This window comes from Sceloporus occidentalis, unplaced genomic scaffold (genome assembly GCF_023333645.1).
Source record: "Sceloporus occidentalis isolate IW3139 unplaced genomic scaffold, rSceOcc1.0.p SCAF_5, whole genome shotgun sequence".
Classification (NCBI taxonomy): Eukaryota; Metazoa; Chordata; class Lepidosauria; order Squamata; family Phrynosomatidae; genus Sceloporus; species Sceloporus occidentalis.
This window is the reverse complement of record NW_028316985.1, coordinates 110,897,234-110,914,776: the sequence shown is the minus strand read 5'-3', so window position 1 is coordinate 110,914,776 and position 17,543 is coordinate 110,897,234. Positions and strand designations below refer to the sequence as shown.

Below are 17,543 nucleotides of genomic sequence, written 5' to 3'. Positions count from 1 at the left end.
AATGGCCCTTGAACATTCTTAAAGGGGCCGTTCTGGGGGAGGGAGGTGGCGGGGAATGCTGTATATCGCACAGCGAGAATGCCACCACTGCCGAGCATTCCCCTTCCATTCTGGGAGCATTCCCCAGGGCCAATTTTTGGGAACACTTTCTCAAGCGTTCTTGAAAATCAGCCCTCTAGAACGCTTTCAGAACAGAAGGAGAACGCTCAGCGGCAGCGTTCTCGCTGTGCGATACACAGCGTTCCCCGCCGCCTCCCGTCCCCAGAACAATCCCTTTAAGAATGCTCAAATATCATTATTAAAAAAATGTGCACAATTATGGTATACATTGGTAACAGCTTGACTCATACCAAAAACAAAAAGAAAGAAAAAGAAAGAAAGGAAGGAAGGAAGGAAGGAAGGAAGGAAGGAAGGAAAAGAAAAAGAAAAAGAAAAAGAAAAAGAAAAAGAAAAGAACCCTGAATCCAACCCTCTGCCAAGTGTGGAGCCCTGTGAATTGTGTAGGTCAAATTTTCTGATCCATCTTGGTCTCTTTGTATTCTACTTGTTTAAGATGGCTTAAAAATTAACACATCTGTGTTGAAATGCATGTACATAATCACATATTAAAAACATCATAGGAATTGACTTTCCTAAAAAATGTACAGCTACTTTAATTATAAAAATGGCTGTAACATGTTCAGGATTGAATTACAAAAACTATCATCCAATTGCAGAAATCATAGCTTACTGGACATTTTAAAAATCATTATGCTGATATCTTCTCTACCCTCCAGTGAGTTCAAACTGACTTGCATAGTTCTTCTTTTTTTCTTTTAAATTTGAAACAACACTGTGTGGTACACTAACCTGAGATAAAGTAATTGGCTTAAAGTAGCCTAGTGAGTTTTATAGCTTGGTGGGGACTTGAAATTAGATCTCTCAAGTCCCAATACAACACTCTAAACACACATTGGGAAAGCTTGCATTTTCTGTTCCAGCTTGATGTGAAGTGTACACAAGTTCAATTCATTTTCCAAAGAAACCTAAAGCTCTGCAAAGGAAAACAGCCCACACCTCAGGCGCATGCACACAGCCTCTAGGGCAAGCAAAAATAATTTAAAAAGCAAGAAGAGCAAGGGATAGATAATCAGAAGTTAAAGTTCTCACACTATTCAACCCACCCATCCAGAATTGCATTCCTTTGTTCCTGCTGCATCTTTTAGGTTTCTCAATATGTCAACTGTAAATGTTGTCTCCAGAAAAAAGGGAGGATGTACCAGTCTAACCTCTCCTGGAAGGGTGTCAAAAAGGTATGTTCCCTCCAAATGTACCTGTGAGGGTGTTGGAACAGAGAAAACAGCTTCTTCAGAAGATATCAAAACACAGGCAGGTTCCTATGAGAGAGTATGGTTCTTCAGATAACCAGAACCGGAACCGGAACCGGAACCTGAGCCATATATGTCTTAATAGGTCATAACCACTTTGAATTGTTCCCAGCAAGAGACTGGAAGCCAGAGAAGCTATTTCAAAAAGGAGTTAGCAATCTCATTGGACACATAAAGAGTCTGAACAGTCTTCAAAAGCAATTCCACATAGACTATATTACATTAATCCAAAGAGATATAATTAAGGTAGGTGTCTCTGTGGCTAGATCTGATGTTTCTAGGAACAAATGCAGCTGACTCACAGTTTTTAACTGGGAAATGCACTCCTGACCACCACTAAGAACTGTGCTTCCAGACTTGGGCCTCAGCCCAGAAGTACATGCAAGCTAAGAATCTGAGTATCCAGGTGTCATGGGCCAAGAGCTGAAGGACTGGGACCTGGAGGAAGAGTCTTATGTGGAAGCTGAGGAAGGGACCCAGGCAAATCTTCTAGACAGGGAACAGCCTGCAGCTCTCCCTGTTGCAGAGTAGCCAGCCCTCCCTGCTGAAGAGCCTCAGTCAGTAGGACAAGGGCAAGACTCGCCTGCTGATGAGACAGAGGACACAACTCAATAAAGCCCTCACTCAAGGAGGAGAAACAAAAGGATCCAATAAAAGATAGAGCTAAGACACTCAGCCAGGCTGTAGGCTAAGCAGCAAGCACTAATGAGAACCAGCTGGTATCACGCTATTTGGGAGCTGAGTTTCCCTAAGGAATTGTAGGAGCAACTCATCTGTTTCCTGGCCAGCATTTTTGTTGCCTGACTCCTGCATTCCTACTTCAGACCTCCTGGCTTCTTAGACCTTTGGACCGTGTTGACTTTGATTCCTGTTGCCTCCATTGACTTGAACTGTTTGACCCACATTTTTCTCTCAACGGACTCTCATAGGCAAGGTCACTTTCTATTTGCTTGTGATTAGCTGCCTCTGCCTACATTATCAGTCAGGGGTTCCGTCCCAGCCAGATGGTATGATTGTTTGGTGAATCAGGATAACAGTGGGGTATCAAGAACAGGCTGAATCCTTTTTCCCAGGTCAGTCTTTCGACTGACCAGGAGTATCTCTGTTTTCTTTGTATACGCTTCAATTGTGGAGTCTCATCCAGTCCCTTATTGATTTCATGCACTGGTTTAGAAACAAGTCTTGGACTGAGATGTAAAGGAGTAACAGACTCTACACACTTATAACACTGGACCGAAAAATCTGTGCAGCCTTTCCCATTGGTTTCATGTATATGTTAAATAGCATGGGGAATTAAACAAAACCCTAAGGGACCCCAGGGTTCAAGTCCAAGTCGCCCAGAACCATCTAATGGCTTTGCCTTTCTAAGAAGGAACAGAACCATTATAAAACCATGCCTCCAAGAATGTGGAGTTGGATCTTTGTAGAATGTGGGTTGGATCTTTGTTGTTCACATGCATTTTGAATGCATCCAAGAACTGGAGTGCTGCCACTGCAAGGACTGTTGTTTGGTCTCTGGATCATATTGATGTAACCATGTTTCATCAACAGAAATGAGTTATTTTAAAAAATATCACTAGTTTTGTATCTAATTTTGTATCTACCACCCCGTTCCAATCTCCCACCATTATATATGATTCATATTCCCAATCAATTAATGTCTCACTTATTTTTTTATAAAATTTGCCTTTATTTGTGTGGGGGCCATAAATACCAATCACTAATATCTTTTGCATATTGAATAACATCTCTACTGCTAAAAAGTGACCTTCTGGGTCATCACTTATTTTCTTTGCCTCATATTTGTTATTTACATACATTACCACCCCTTTTTTCTTTGTTTTGGTTGCAGAAACAAATTCTTGTCCTAATTTATGACATCGCAAATATTTCTTGTCTTTATTTTTGATTCTAGTCTCCTGCAGGCAGCATATATCTAATTTCATCTTTCCTAAATAGTGGAATATTTTCTTTCTCTTCTGGGGAGTGTTCAAACCCTGTACGTTCCAAGTACAGATTTTCAAATTAGTGTATGAGCCCATTATGCATTTATAAATATCTTACTGCCAAATATTCAAATTATACTAATCACAGTCTTAGTTGTCAAAGTATTCATCAAAATTGTTGTCTTCCTCTTCCTGGTATTGTTGGTCCCTCCAGTCTAAATCAATTAATTCTTCTGAATAAGTCATCTGTCCATCCAAATTCATTGATATGCCACTTTGGTCACCTCTCAATTCTTCTCTCTTATCTCCTTCGTCTTCTTCATCAAAGGCTGGTTCATCATCTGTAGGGAGTTTTGAATTTAACTCTCCTGTTGCCTCTCCTCTTTCTTCCTCTTCCTCTTCTTCTTGCTCATCTTTATTGGGATCATCAGTTTCATCTTCCTCCATATCATTTCCGTCCGTCTTTTCCTTCTTTTTTCTCAGAAATGCTTTAGCTTGTTCTGGTGTGTGAATTTTAATTCTCTTTTTTTCCCACCAAAATGTTATCCCTTCAGGGGTTTGCCATCTGTATTGTATTTTTTCTCTCCTCAGAAAAGCTGTCAAATTTGTGTACTCACGTCTTTTACGAAGTAATCTAGCCGGGATGTCTTTTAATACTTTCACTTCATGACCATCAAATTCAAAAGGTATTTCATTATGTTTGTTTAGAAAAGCGTCCCTAGTCCTTTTTCTAACAAAATGCAATGAAATATCCCTTGGCACTCCTTTTTGTTTTGCAATCTGTGAGTTCACGCGATACAATTTGTCTATCTCCGTTTCCAAATTGGATACTTCTTTGTCCATAAATTCTGCTATTTTCGGGATTAATTTTTCCATTAAATTCTCATTTTTCTCCTCAACAATGCCTCTCAGTTTCACGGCTCGTTCTCTCATCCTTTGCTCCCAGATGGCTCTTTGATCTAATTCTTCTTCCCTTTTTTGGTCCATCCTTGTTAGTTCCCTTTCACATTTTTCGCTTCTAAATTCCAATATGTCGACTCTTTTTTTTGTATTCTGCATTTCCACCATTAATTTATCCACCGTTTGGTTAATTTGCTTTAAATCTGCTCGTATCTCTTGTTTTATCTCTTTTTTAAATTTATTCATCTCTTGAGCAAGGTTTTGAGCAAGGTTTTTAGAAATCTCCTGTGCAAGGTTTACAGAGAGACCATCTACTTTCTCTAAAATTAATTGGTTTATATCCACACTTCCAAGTCCTTCTGAAGATTGACGTCTTGGGATCTGGTTCTGAGCATTTGCTCTTGTATTTCTTTTGGGGTTCATATTGGTATCCCTATCTGTCTTCCCCTCCCTTTCCCCCGTTTATAGAGTTAAACTTAGTCCGTTCCCAAGAGCCAGTCAGTAAGGTTATCACTCCTTTATTCCTCCAAACTTTCTGCTGATGTAGTGACTGTTATATTATTAACTATTCCTCTGCTGTTCACCTCTGTTATCCTCCAGAGCCCTTTAGAGCAGCTCCTCCCCTTCAATTCAGTCCAATTATCCCCCCCAGTCTTCTACTCCTCTTTAAGTCTCCTTACTGTTTCCAAAACTTTCATCCACACTTTGTTTTATCTCTGTATAATACTGTTCTTTTAAATTCTCTGTATTTTTTCTCTATGTTTATAAATTTCTTATTTCCTGGTTCAGTCTAGCTCTAGTTCCACTTTATGGTTTCTTGACACTCTATCCTTCTTCTCTATGGGAATGTGGTTTTTACTTCCTGGTTTAGTCTATCTCTCACGCCACTCTATGGTTTCTTGCCCCTCTATCCTTCTTCTCTATGGGAATGGAGTTTTTACTTCCTGGTTTAGTCTATCTCTCGTTCCGCTCTATGGTTTCTTGCCCCTCTATCCTTCTTCTCTATGGTAATAGGGTTTTAACTTCCTGGTTTGGTCTATCTTACATTCCACTCTATGGTTTCTTCCGCTCTTTGGTCTCTTCCTTTGCTTCTTCTACTTTCTTCCTTCTGCTCTCCACTCTCAGCACCTCCTTCTTCGCTTTTCTCCTCCCCTCTTCTCTTTCAGTCTTCTCCAAGCTCCGTTTCCTCAGCAACCGCTTGATTCCTTCTCTCTCTCTCTCTCTCTTTCGTCTCTCCTGCTCTCTTCTCCTTGTGTCTTCAAGGTCGTCAGTTGTGGGCTGCGGAGTTCTCCAGATAAGCAGAATGGGGTAGGATTGATTTGTTTTAACCCTTTAGTCTATCCCCACTGTATTTCAAAAATGTAGTCTCAGTCCTTTACAAAGTCCTCTGTCCCCTCTGTCTCTGCTCAGATCTTAATCCAATCCAATGGAATCCATGGAAAATAACACAGTTCCAATACTGCCCCAACTTCTTTATATTTAATTGTAAATCTCCAGAAATGTTTTAGTCCAGACTATATCTTCCTTATCTTTCCACAAACTCAACTTGGCACTCTTCTCACTTTTCTTTTTTCCCTCCGGTACTTCTTTCCGCAGATGTTATATCCATTCAGTCACCACATCCATTTGAAATCTCTATTTCAACAACATAAATTTAAAAATGTGGTGGCACCTCTGTGTGGGATATGTCCCCACTTCTCTTGCACGGCCGTGGATTGCTCTTCAGCTCCTGCCTACACCTTCCATTTCAGCCCAAGCCCTTCGGGTTCCTCCAGGTCCAGGCTTACTTCTGTTTCCACAGGTTTCTTGTGTAGTTTTTGGAGCTTCCACCGAGCCCCCTCTGATCTTGCCTTTTTTGGCAAGAATTTTGAAGCATAAAGAGTATTTCTTTTGCCTCAGTTGCCCTGCAAAGTTGAGACGCCTCCAGGAGCCCTCTTGGAGTGTGTCTCTTCAAGGTGCCATTACCACCGGAAGTCAGATAGATACAAAATTAGATAGACACTCAGACAGAGTAATGAAAAAAAATCAAGGAAAACTCCCAAGGGATTTCTTTGAGATGATGGAAATGTTTACAATGCAAGATGTGTGGAGAGCAAAATATGGGGACTCAAAAGAATTTACTTTTTTTTCTAATTGTCATAAATCTTGGGCAAGAATTGATATGATCTGGGCTTCTACAAATATTATTTCAAAAATTAATAATGTAAAGACGCATCCCAAGGTGTGGTCAGACCACAACCCCGTCAGTGTAGAATTTCGATTTGGAAAGAGAGAATATAACTGGTGTCTGAACCAAAACTTGCTGAAAGATGAGAAGATCGTAGGAGAAATAAAGACGGACATTGAGAATTTTTTTAAGGAAAACATGAATGGAGAATGCCCAATGGGAATAATATGGGACACCATGAAGGCTGTTATAAGAGGCTGTTTAATTAAAAAAGGGGCAGAACAGAAAAAAAAGAAGGGAATAAAAATGGAGGAATTGAATAGACAATTAAGAAACTGGGAAAATATTTTAAAGAGAGAGGGGAGTAATAAAGAAGCAAAGCAAGAAATTAAATATATCCAAAAACAAATAGAAATATTAACAACAGAAGAAATAAATAGAAAGTTGAAATATGTAAGACATAGATATTATGAGGCATCAAACAAACCAGGGAAAGTGTTAGCGTACTATTTAAAAAAGGAAAGAGTAAAAAGAACAGTTTTGAAAATAAAAGAAGGAGGGAAGATTATATCAGATAAAGAAGGGATTAAAAAAACCTTTTATAACTATTATTCGGATTTATTTAAAGAAGGTAAATACAAAAAAAAGAAAATTGAGGATTATTTGGAGCAAGCTGAAATAAAAGATATAACAGAGGAACAAAAAAGACTGTTAAATGAACCCATAACAAAGGAAGAACTATCACAGGCTATTGGGAGGAGTAAATCAGGGAAAGCAGCAGGCCCAGATGGTTTTTCCAATGAGTTTTATAAAATATTTGAAGACTCAATATGTTCATATTTAGTGGAAACTATGAACCAAGGTATTAGAGACAAATTACCTCAAACATGGAGTCAGGCCAATATAATCTTAATTCCAAAGGAAGATAAAGACTTATTAGACCCCAAAAATTATAGACCAATTGCTTTATTAAATGCAGATTATAAATTATTAGCTTCAATTTTAGCAAACAGATTTAAGAAAGTATTAATAAATTGGATTGATACAGACCAAAATGGCTTTCTCCCCGGTAGAAAAATAAAGGATAATATTAGAAATATAATTAATATAATTGATATACACGAAAAAAATATTCATAAAAAATTGGCCATGATTTTTCTAGACGCGGAGAAGGCATTTGATAACATCAGGTGGGACTTCATGTTTGGGGTATTAAAGAAAATGGGGGTTGGAGAAAATTTTTATGCTTTGATTCAAAGGATATATACATCTCAAGAAGCAACAGTATTAATTAACGGGGAAAAAACAGAAAAATTCAGTGTAACTAAAGGTGTAAGGCAAGGATGTCCCCTTTCCCCACTTTTATTTATAACTGCATTGGAGATATTATTAAATAAAATTAGAAAAGAAAAGACAATAGAGGGAGTAAAAGTGGGTAATGAAGTGTACAAACTTAGGGCCTATGCGGACGATTTAGTTTTAACAATTACAGAGCCAAATGATAGCATAGAAAACTTGATGAGAATTCTTAGACATTATGGGAAAGTAACAGGCTTTAAAATTAATAACACAAAAACAACAATGCTCTCTATGAACTTATCCAAAAAAGAAGAAGAAGAGATGAAGGAGAAAACAGGGTTCCAAATAAAAAAAATGGTAAAGTATCTGGGTATAATAACAGTTAATAATAAAGAATTATTTCAAAACAATTATGAAAAAATTTGGAAAGAGATTAAAAATGATATGAAAAAGTGGGATAAATTGAAATTATCTTGGATGGGTAGAATTGCGACGATAAAGATGATTATCGTCCCTAAAATGATTTTTCTTTTTCAAAATCTCCCAGTAATTTTGAATAATGCACCATTCAATAGGTGGAAGAAGGATATGAGGGAATTTGTGTGGCAAAAGAAAAAAGCAAGAATACAAAGTAAAATCATTGAGGATAAAATTGAAAAAGGCGGGATGGCATTTCCAAATTTGAAATGGTATTTTGAAGCATGCGTTTATGATTGGCTAAATGATTGGTTTAAATTAGAAGATAAAAGATTATTAGTATTGGAAAGTTATGAGCTAAGATATGGGATACATGCATACCTCTTCTATGGAAAAGTAAAAATGGATAGAAATTTCAACAATAATATAATACGTAAATCATTACTTTTAATATGGAATAAAAATAAATGGAAATGGTGCAGTAAAATACCACTGTGGGTTTCCCCAGCAGAAGCTTTGATTAGAAGAGAAGAATATAGGAGTAATAACTGGATTAGATACTCAGATATTTTAAAGAAAACACAAAACAAATACATAATGATGACACAAGAAGAATTAAGAGGAAAAGGAATAAATTGTAACTGGTTTTCATATAGACAATTGGTAGAAAGATTTAAAATGGACAATGGTACATTCGGAATAGGGCCTGGAAACCAGGAGTTTGAAAATATAATCATAAAGGGAGACGATAAAAGAATTTCGAAATTTTATAATTTGATTCTTAATTGGGAAATGGAAGAAGAAACAGTAAAAGATTATATGATTAAGTGGGCTAAAGATTTGAACCAAACAATTGAAATGAGACAATGGGAAAAAACCTGGAAAATTAGAATTAAATACACAAGTAGTATAGAAATGAGAGAAAACTTATATAAATCTATATATAGGTGGTACCTTACACCATATAGAATCTCTAAAATGTATAAAAATGTGAATGGAAATTGTTGGAAGTGTGGGGAGAAATTGGGAACATATTTGCATGTTTGGTGGAACTGTGAGGTGGCAAACAAATTCTGGAAATCTATACACAAAGAAATGAAAAAGATGTTTAACATAAAAGAGTGTGTGAGCCCTAAAATGTATTTATTAAATATTGTTGAAGATGAGGATTTAGAGAAAAAAGGAGGTAAAGTGATATTCTTTGCAATAATAGCCGCCAGAATGGTCTATGCGAAAAACTGGAAAAAGAAAGAGGCCCCACTAATAGAAGATTGGAAACTTAAATTGTACGATATATTTGTTATGGAAAAACTATCATGTATTATGAAAAATCAGTCTTTACAAAGGTTTTATAAAGAATGGGATCCATGGCTTGAATATGTAAAATCAGAAGGAATTAAGAATCGCTGGATAGCTTTAACAAATTAGATAACTGAGAGGATAATAGAAAATAAGAAGATAAGATAAGAAAGAATAGGTGAAATATTAAGATAGTAACTCTGCTGGAAGAGTCAAGGTTTATATTGAAGTAGTTTTTGGTGAATAAGATATATGATGTTCTTCAGGTTATTTGATTTCTGTTAGGAAGAATTATAGATAATATAAGAAAGAAATTATTGGATGAGACACAGACATAATGATGTAAACTTGACACAGGAAGGGAAGGGTTAAAAGATGACACTCTCTAGATAATAGTGAAAGATAATTAAAAGAGATAGTAATTAAGGTAAAATGCATTAACGCGTTCATAGCCACAGCTAGGAAGTAAGCTTTGGTTTTGTTTGTTTGTTTGTTTGTTTGTTTAATTTTATTTTGTTTTGGCTTTTTTTGGTCTGTTATATGTTTGTATATGTCAACTGTAAATGTCTTTTGGTTTATGTATGTTTTTAATTTTGAATTTTATACAATAAAATTTATTTAAATAAAAAAAAAAAATATCACTAGATTGCACAAAGTATTGCAAAATCAACTTGGAGATATCCACTTGACTCTGTTTCTGTTCTGCATTCAATCATTTTGGCACCCGTTTGGCTGGTAGCTTCTGCATAGCAACTACTCACGAATTATCATCTCAATGAATTCCCAGGATAACACTAGTGTCACAGCAATTGTTTAAGATATGATTTACCAATCTGCCAAAATCAGGCCATGAATGCACTCAACAATTTCAGGAATTGACATGGTAGAATCTACCCCCCCTCCAACACACACACATACTGCTGCACCTTTGGCCTCAAAATATCCATGCTGAAATTTGGCCTACCAGTGCTTCAAAGTTGAGTGTGATGGACACTTACCCCTCAATGTTTACATCACACGCTCATGGATTTTCTTTGGAGTTTTCTTCTGCAAGAACAGAAATTTAATGACAACCTGGGGTCCAGCAACTGATAATGCCACACTTTTCACTGATATGGGTCTATTAATAATCTGAAAAACTCCAGAAATTAAAACTACAATCCTGAAAATTGACAGTTAACAATACAAAAGGATACTCTTTCACTCTTTCAAGCTACAAGGACAAAATTACAATTAGATTTTGGGAAATGGGTTGGGCCAAGAACATTTCAGCACCCACTTATAGAGCTACTTTGCTCTGCTACATTATGCTACCTTATATTCACAGGTAGGTCCCAAAACAGCAGTTTTCACCAATTGGAACAGCAAATGAAGACAACTGAGGGCTCAAACAGACAGGCCAAAATAATGCATTCATTTCCCTCGTAGGCTGTCACAGTCATCCCTGACACTGTAACCATTGGCAATTGTTGTCCAGCCTGAAAGGTACTAATTCTTGGTACAGTGCACAGTGCTGCTAAAATAACTGTCTTCCATAATGTTGCACAGGCAGGTTCACTTCTGCAGCTCAGATTTTCCTTAGCAAGCAAGCTAAGGCAGGACATTCAAGATAAGACACAGCATTATACTAAGCCCTGGCTTCAGTGTGGGAAGTGGAGGGGAGAAATAAAGACTCATCTGTACATAGTGTCTGACAGCCAGGGCTTGTACTTGTGTGGCTTGCTGGCTGTAGTACATCCAATTAAAAGCTGTTTTGTTTGTTTTGGCTCATAGATGGACATAGCTCACCCTGCCTGAGTTTCCTGACTTCACCTGTAGCCTGGTGAGGAAACTTTTGGAGGAATTTCCAGATCTGACAATCCCACTTCAACTCCAATAATCAATGTGTATAATAAAGCCAGCATGACATAGTGGTTTGAGTGTAGGACTATAACTCTGGAGATCAAAGTTCACTTCCCTGCTCAGCCATAAAACCTACAAGATCATAGAATTATAGAGTGGGAAGAAACCTCAAGGGCCATGACATTCAACCTACTGCCATGCAGGAATACACAATCAAAGCACTGCAGGTAGATGGCCATCCAACCTCCGTTCAAAAATCTCCAAATGAGACTCTACCATATGCGGAGGCAGTGTGTTCCACTGTTGAACAGCTCTCACTATGACCTATTAACCGTCTCTTCTCTAGGCAAAACATACCCAGCTCCTTAACTCGCTCATCATAGGGCATGGTTTCCAGACCCTTCACCATTTTGGTTGCTTTCCAATGGACATGCTCCAGTTTGTCAACATTCTTTTTTGAATTGTGATGCCCAGAACTGGACACAGTATTCCAGGTGAGGCCTGACCAAAGCAGAACAGGATGGTACTATTACTTCCCTTGATCTAGATATTGATGCAGCCTATAATTACCTTGGCTTTTTTAGCTGCTACACCATGCTGTTCAATTTATTGTCTAGTAGGACTACTAGATTCCTTTCACATGTACCGCTGTCAAGCCAGGTGTTCCCCATCCTATATCTGTGCATTTCATTTTTTCTGCCTATGTATAATACCTTACATTTGTCTGTGCTGAAATTCATTTTGTTAGTTTTCACCCAGATTTCTAATCTATTAAGTTCATTTTGAATTTTAATCATGTCCTCTGGAGTATTAGATCCTCCACCTAATTTGGTGCCATCTGCAAATTTGATAAGCATGATAAAGATATTAAAAAGCCCAGGACTGAACTCTGTGACATCTCGCTGGTCACTTCTCTCCAGGATGAAGAGGAATCATTGCTGAGCCCCCTTCAGATTTGGCCAGTCAACCAATTACAAATCAACCAAACAGTTGCATTGTCTAGCCCACATTTTACTAGCTTGTTTGTTAGAATATCATGAGGACTTTGTTGAAGGCCTTGATAACATCAAGATATGCTACATCCACAACATTCCCTTCAACTGGTAATTTTATCAAAAAAGAGAGATAAAATTAGTCTGACATGACTTGGTTTTGCGAAACCAATGTTGTCCTTTTGTCATTATGGCATTCCTTTCTAAATGTTTACAGACTCTCTGTTTAATGAACTGCTCTAGAATCCTTCCTAGCATTGATGTCAGGCTAACCAGGTGGTAATTGTTTGGGTCCTCTTTTTCTCTCTTTTGGAAGGTGAGTGCAACATTTGCCCTCTTCCAATCTGCTGGGACTTCTCCTGCTCTCCAGGAATTCTCAATTATTGACAATGGCTCTGACATTACTTCTGCCAGGTTTTTTTTTTTAATAACCTTTGAGGTAGTTCATCTAGCCCTGGAAATTTGAAATGAATTAGATTAACCCAGTATTTGTGTACTATCTCTTTACTTACTCTGTCCTGCATTTCCTCTGCTGCATCATCTGCTCCATTTTCATTGGGTTGAGCTTCCTTTTATGTGAGAGGATTGAGGCAAAGAAGGTGTTCAGTACTGTTTTTATCTGTCCATCTCCATCTTTCGCCATCTCCACACAATGGCCCTACCATTTCCTCCACCTTCCTTCTGCTACAAACATAGCCTCAAAAGACTTTTTACGTTGTTCTTAACCTATCTAGCAAGCCTGGGGTCATTCTGTGCTTTAGCTTTTCTGAGTTTCCCCCTACATGTGCCTGCAATTTGTTTGAATTCCACTTTGGTTATTTAACCCTTTTTCCATTTTTTATAAATGTCCTTATGAAAACTTAGCTCAGTTGAAAATTCTTTAGTCTTCTATCCCGGTTTCTTGAGACAGCTCCCATTTTTCCTCCTCATTGCAACTGTTTGAAATTTTGCCTTTAATATCTCCCTTTTGAGAAACTCTGGGCAAGTCACATGCTCTCAGCCTTAGGGGAAGGCAATTGCAAACCTCCTCTGCACAAATCTTGCCAAGAAACCCCATGATAAGGTCACCATAAGTTGGAAATGATTTGAAGGCACTTAACAACGAACAAAAATATTTGTAAATAAAGTAGCAGAAGTCCCCAGTAGTGTTTCATGCAAATAAAACCAAACCTGGATAACCACTGACCCTGAAACCTCTCTAGCACATAGCAATAGTTCATTAAATTAAGTCCTAATTTAATAATTATATATTATTGTCAGTTAAAACTGGCAATAATTTCTGCCTTTTAGTTCTGAGACTAAAGCATGTCTCCAGCTTTTATTTGGGCAAAGTGTGTGTGTGTATGGAGGGGGGGGGGGGTAGGGATTACTATCAGGAGATTGGGAAACTCAATTATAAGCAAACTGGGCCATTCCTCCCACCCCACTGGAGACCTACATGCAGCACAGACTAACAATGTCTTTTGAAAGACAATTCCAATGCTGATTATTTCTGGAAAATAATGCTGCAGGCATGACAGCATATAATCACTGACAAGCCTATTGTTTCTTCGTTCTGTAACCCAGCAGAAATTGCAGATGCTGCATTTCTCCAGCAGCACAGGGTGCAGCTCTAAATCATTGCCTTTCATCTTAAAACATAGGGATATATATATATATATATATATATATATATATAGAGAGAGAGAGAGAGAGAGAGAGAGAGAGAGAAATAATTTGTTTTTATACCCTCGGAACAGCAGCCAAGAATGGAGGGGGGACTGCTGCATTGCTAATTACAAATTTGATTTTGCATGGCAAAGCAAGATTCTCCTTGCATTGCTGAAGGCTGTGTGTGTGTGTGTGTGTGTGTGTGTGTGTAACTGAGATGTATATAACAGGGATTGCAGGTGGTTTTTTTAAAACCTCTTTTACTTGATACATGAAAGTTAATTGTTCTCTCTCAGTTATTAATTTTTGCCTCAAATATAGATAAATGATAGCAACGTGTATTTAGCAACATGGTAAACAGATAAACTTGCTAATGGAGTGCCTATATTTATTTCCCTGTTTTTGTCTTTCATTTAGACTACTCATGGGAGAGGGGAATGTGTAGATACCACCATGTCTTCACAGTAATAAACAGTGAAATTATGCACATGATTTGATGTCAGTATACCTAGAATTTTTCCATCCCACTTCACAGGTTGAAATTTAGGAGTTTAGCACACAGCTAAATAATCCATCTTACTTTGCCCGGCCTGAATCCTTTTCCGGGATGCAGTTGGATATTAGTATATGCATTTTACTGCTGATGCAGCCTCCTGCCTAAAACCCGTGCTCAGCAGTCCAATTTGCAAAGTCAGTAGATCTGTTATTTGGATTCCCCCCCAAACTGGTAGTTGGTAGATCTGTTATTTGGGTTCTTCCCAAACTAGTAGTTGGTAGATCTGTTATTTTGGTTCTTCCCAAACTAGTAGTTGGTAGATCTGTTATTTGGGTCCCCCCAAAAAAAGAAATGTTTATGACCTTGTATGAGGATTCTTATTAAATACACTGAGGTGGGATGGAATATGAAAGAATTGGTATAACAGTTCTCATTTAAGATTATTTTTCTCTGAAGCTTTAGGGGGAAAAGAGAGGAGGAAAACCATCAAGATGAGCACAGTATAGTACACTTTGAAGCATTAATTCTCTCTGGAATATCAGATAGGTTGGCACAGAGATTTAATTAAATTCTTTCTAGGCTCTGCAAAGATAAGTCAGTTTTGAATGCGAGCCTGCTTTACCTATAAGGGCTGTACCAGTGATTCCTGTTTAATCTGCAATCATTTTCATTAGTGTGTCCTTTTAATCCACCCAAACTGGTTCATTTAGAATAAGGCCAGATAACATCACACATAGCTGATCTGTGATTTATTTGTAAACCCACTGGATAATCTGAAACTGTAGAGCCAAACACAAATTAAATTAACCTGACCCAATTTAATAATTTCATAATACTGTTTACTGTTGTCCAAAACAGCACCTTTTGGGAGAAATCAGAAAAGTTCTCTGTATTTTGGCCAATAACTAGATAAATTAGAAGGAGAGAGTGAAGGGGGGAGAGATCATTGTCATCATCATTCTTAGAGAAGGCAGAAAGCAACTTGAGCTGATGAGTAATGATGAGGTTACAGGGTGGAAAGTTAAATCATTATTCACCAGGAAAAATGTCTGTAATTTGAGACACTGTGTGTGTGTGCACTTTTAAAAAAATGTTTGGTTGGTTGTTTTGTTTTGGGTTTTTTTCTTACATTTTGTTTTGGGTTTTAAGTTGTTACTGCCATTCCAATGAATTATTGGAAATTCAGATTAACATAACAACCAATTACAAAAAATAAGGATACATATAACCAACAGAGGCAGTATGCCTCTGAACAATGATTGCAGGGAAACATGGGTAGAAGGAAGGTACTCATGGGCTTCATCTAAGCATTTCATTGGCCAGTTGGGGAACAGAAACATGGATATGACAGACCTTTGATGTTGTCCATCAGAGGCTCTTATGTTTGTTTGTTTTTTGCATAGGATTGCACTGTAAATAGTATTAACATTACTGCTGTGAAAATTCTACCAGTTACAGTGTGGGTATTTTTTAGGTATCAGTTGTGAAGATTTGCCACTATTTTTAACTTTTTGTGTCCATTTCTATTTTGGTTTTGTGTTGGTTTCCTGTTAACCTTTCCATCTCTAATGCTAAAACATTTTCTGGAGTGACTCACCTCCATTCTAATCACTGTGACAGCAACATGCAGCCTGTATAGATTTTATAGGGCTCTAAATCTGTCTAGAGATAGGATAGATAGGTACCAAACTGCTAATTAAATGTAACAGCTTCCACAAATATGGACAAATTTGGTTAGCCTCAATGCACCAAGGCATAGTCCTAAGATGCCAGGATGACTGTATTTATTTAGTCTGAATACATTTGAGAAAAATTATAGAGAAAGGGGAGTGATGTTTTTCCACTGACCTTACTGATTTTTGCTTTTCTTTTCTTTTGCTTTCTTTTGTAGAGTCATCCCAAGAAGCTCTCATTGTCCCTTTCGTACTGCTGCAGAACCTCAAAGCAGATTTGAATGTTTATGCTTTAGAAATCATTTCCAAACTAATGCCTTAACATTGTTAGCAGAGTGGATAAAACTAGAAAACAATAAATTATTGAAAATAGAGGGCTTCAATCTAAGATATGGGTGGCACACCTATCTGTGGTATGAAAAGAACAAAATACATAAAGAATTAGACCACCACTTTGTTTGGAGAGCATTGATGAATGTCTCTCCAAACAGGAAATCAAATCAAATTTTTATAGACGTATACTATAGAACGGTGGAAGTCACCTCTAGAAGCATTTCATAGCAGATGCATCCCTTGAAAGAATCGTGGTTCAGGTACAAAGACTGCTTTGTACAGTCTGTACCGGGCCATAGTTAATAAAATCTAACCCAGCCACAATGGGAAAAAATCCTTACATAGTATCCATAGCAAGAATTCTGCTTGCTCAACACTGGAAATTAAACACAATCCCACAAATAGATGATTTGTTATTAAAGCTGACAGAGGCTGTAGAGATGGATAAGCTGACACGCTGGATAAATGGCAAATTCTCAGAAAAATCAGAATTAGAATAGAATAAGATCATAGAATGTTGTAATCAAAATACTAAAACACCCTAAGAAGAAAAATAAGACAGAAAAAGAATAAGAATAGAAGAAAAATGTCTAAATAAATAAATGAATAAGAAATCATAATTATACTGAAGTAACAAGTGGAAAACTCAAGAAACAAGTCTCATGAACTAGCAAAACAGAAGGAAGAGCAAAGATAAAAGAAAGAAGATATATCTTTATAAAAGGAAAAAATAGCAAAAGAAGTAGGAAACAAAAATAAATCAAGTATAAAAGAAAAATACTATTGATTGCAAAACGGTTCATTGACAAACAAATGAATTCTAAGATTAGTGTAGTAAGAGAAAGAGAAAAAGCATAAGGTATAAATGTAACTACAATTGTATATTGGAAATAAGTTTTGCTTTCATTTTGCTTCAGGTTGCACAGTATTGTTTTGTATAGGAATACATTGATAAAAATAAAGTTTAAATAATCAAATGTCTAAGTGGATTTAAGGAAAACTAATAATTTCTGCAGGTGTAGCATAAAACTTTGGAAGGTTATTTTTCCATGACAACTTCCAAAAGCTCCCAAGCAGCATGAACAAAATATAAATGTTCCATGGTTTGAAATAATTTGAATTAGCCCAATTAAACACAAAACTGACTTGCCTTTCCCCATCA

General features: G+C 37.1%; 1 long non-coding RNA gene across 1 annotated transcript; it reads left to right on the top strand.

The window, feature by feature from the left end:
* The first annotated feature begins 5,113 nt into the window (after window positions 1-5,113).
* LOC149312644 (uncharacterized) lies at window positions 5,114-16,930 on the top strand. The gene is made up of 3 exons (XR_016281422.1): window positions 5,114-5,521; window positions 11,584-11,731; window positions 16,267-16,930. It is a non-coding gene; the product is annotated as an uncharacterized LOC149312644 (long non-coding RNA).
* Window positions 16,931-17,543: the final 613 nt, after the last annotated feature.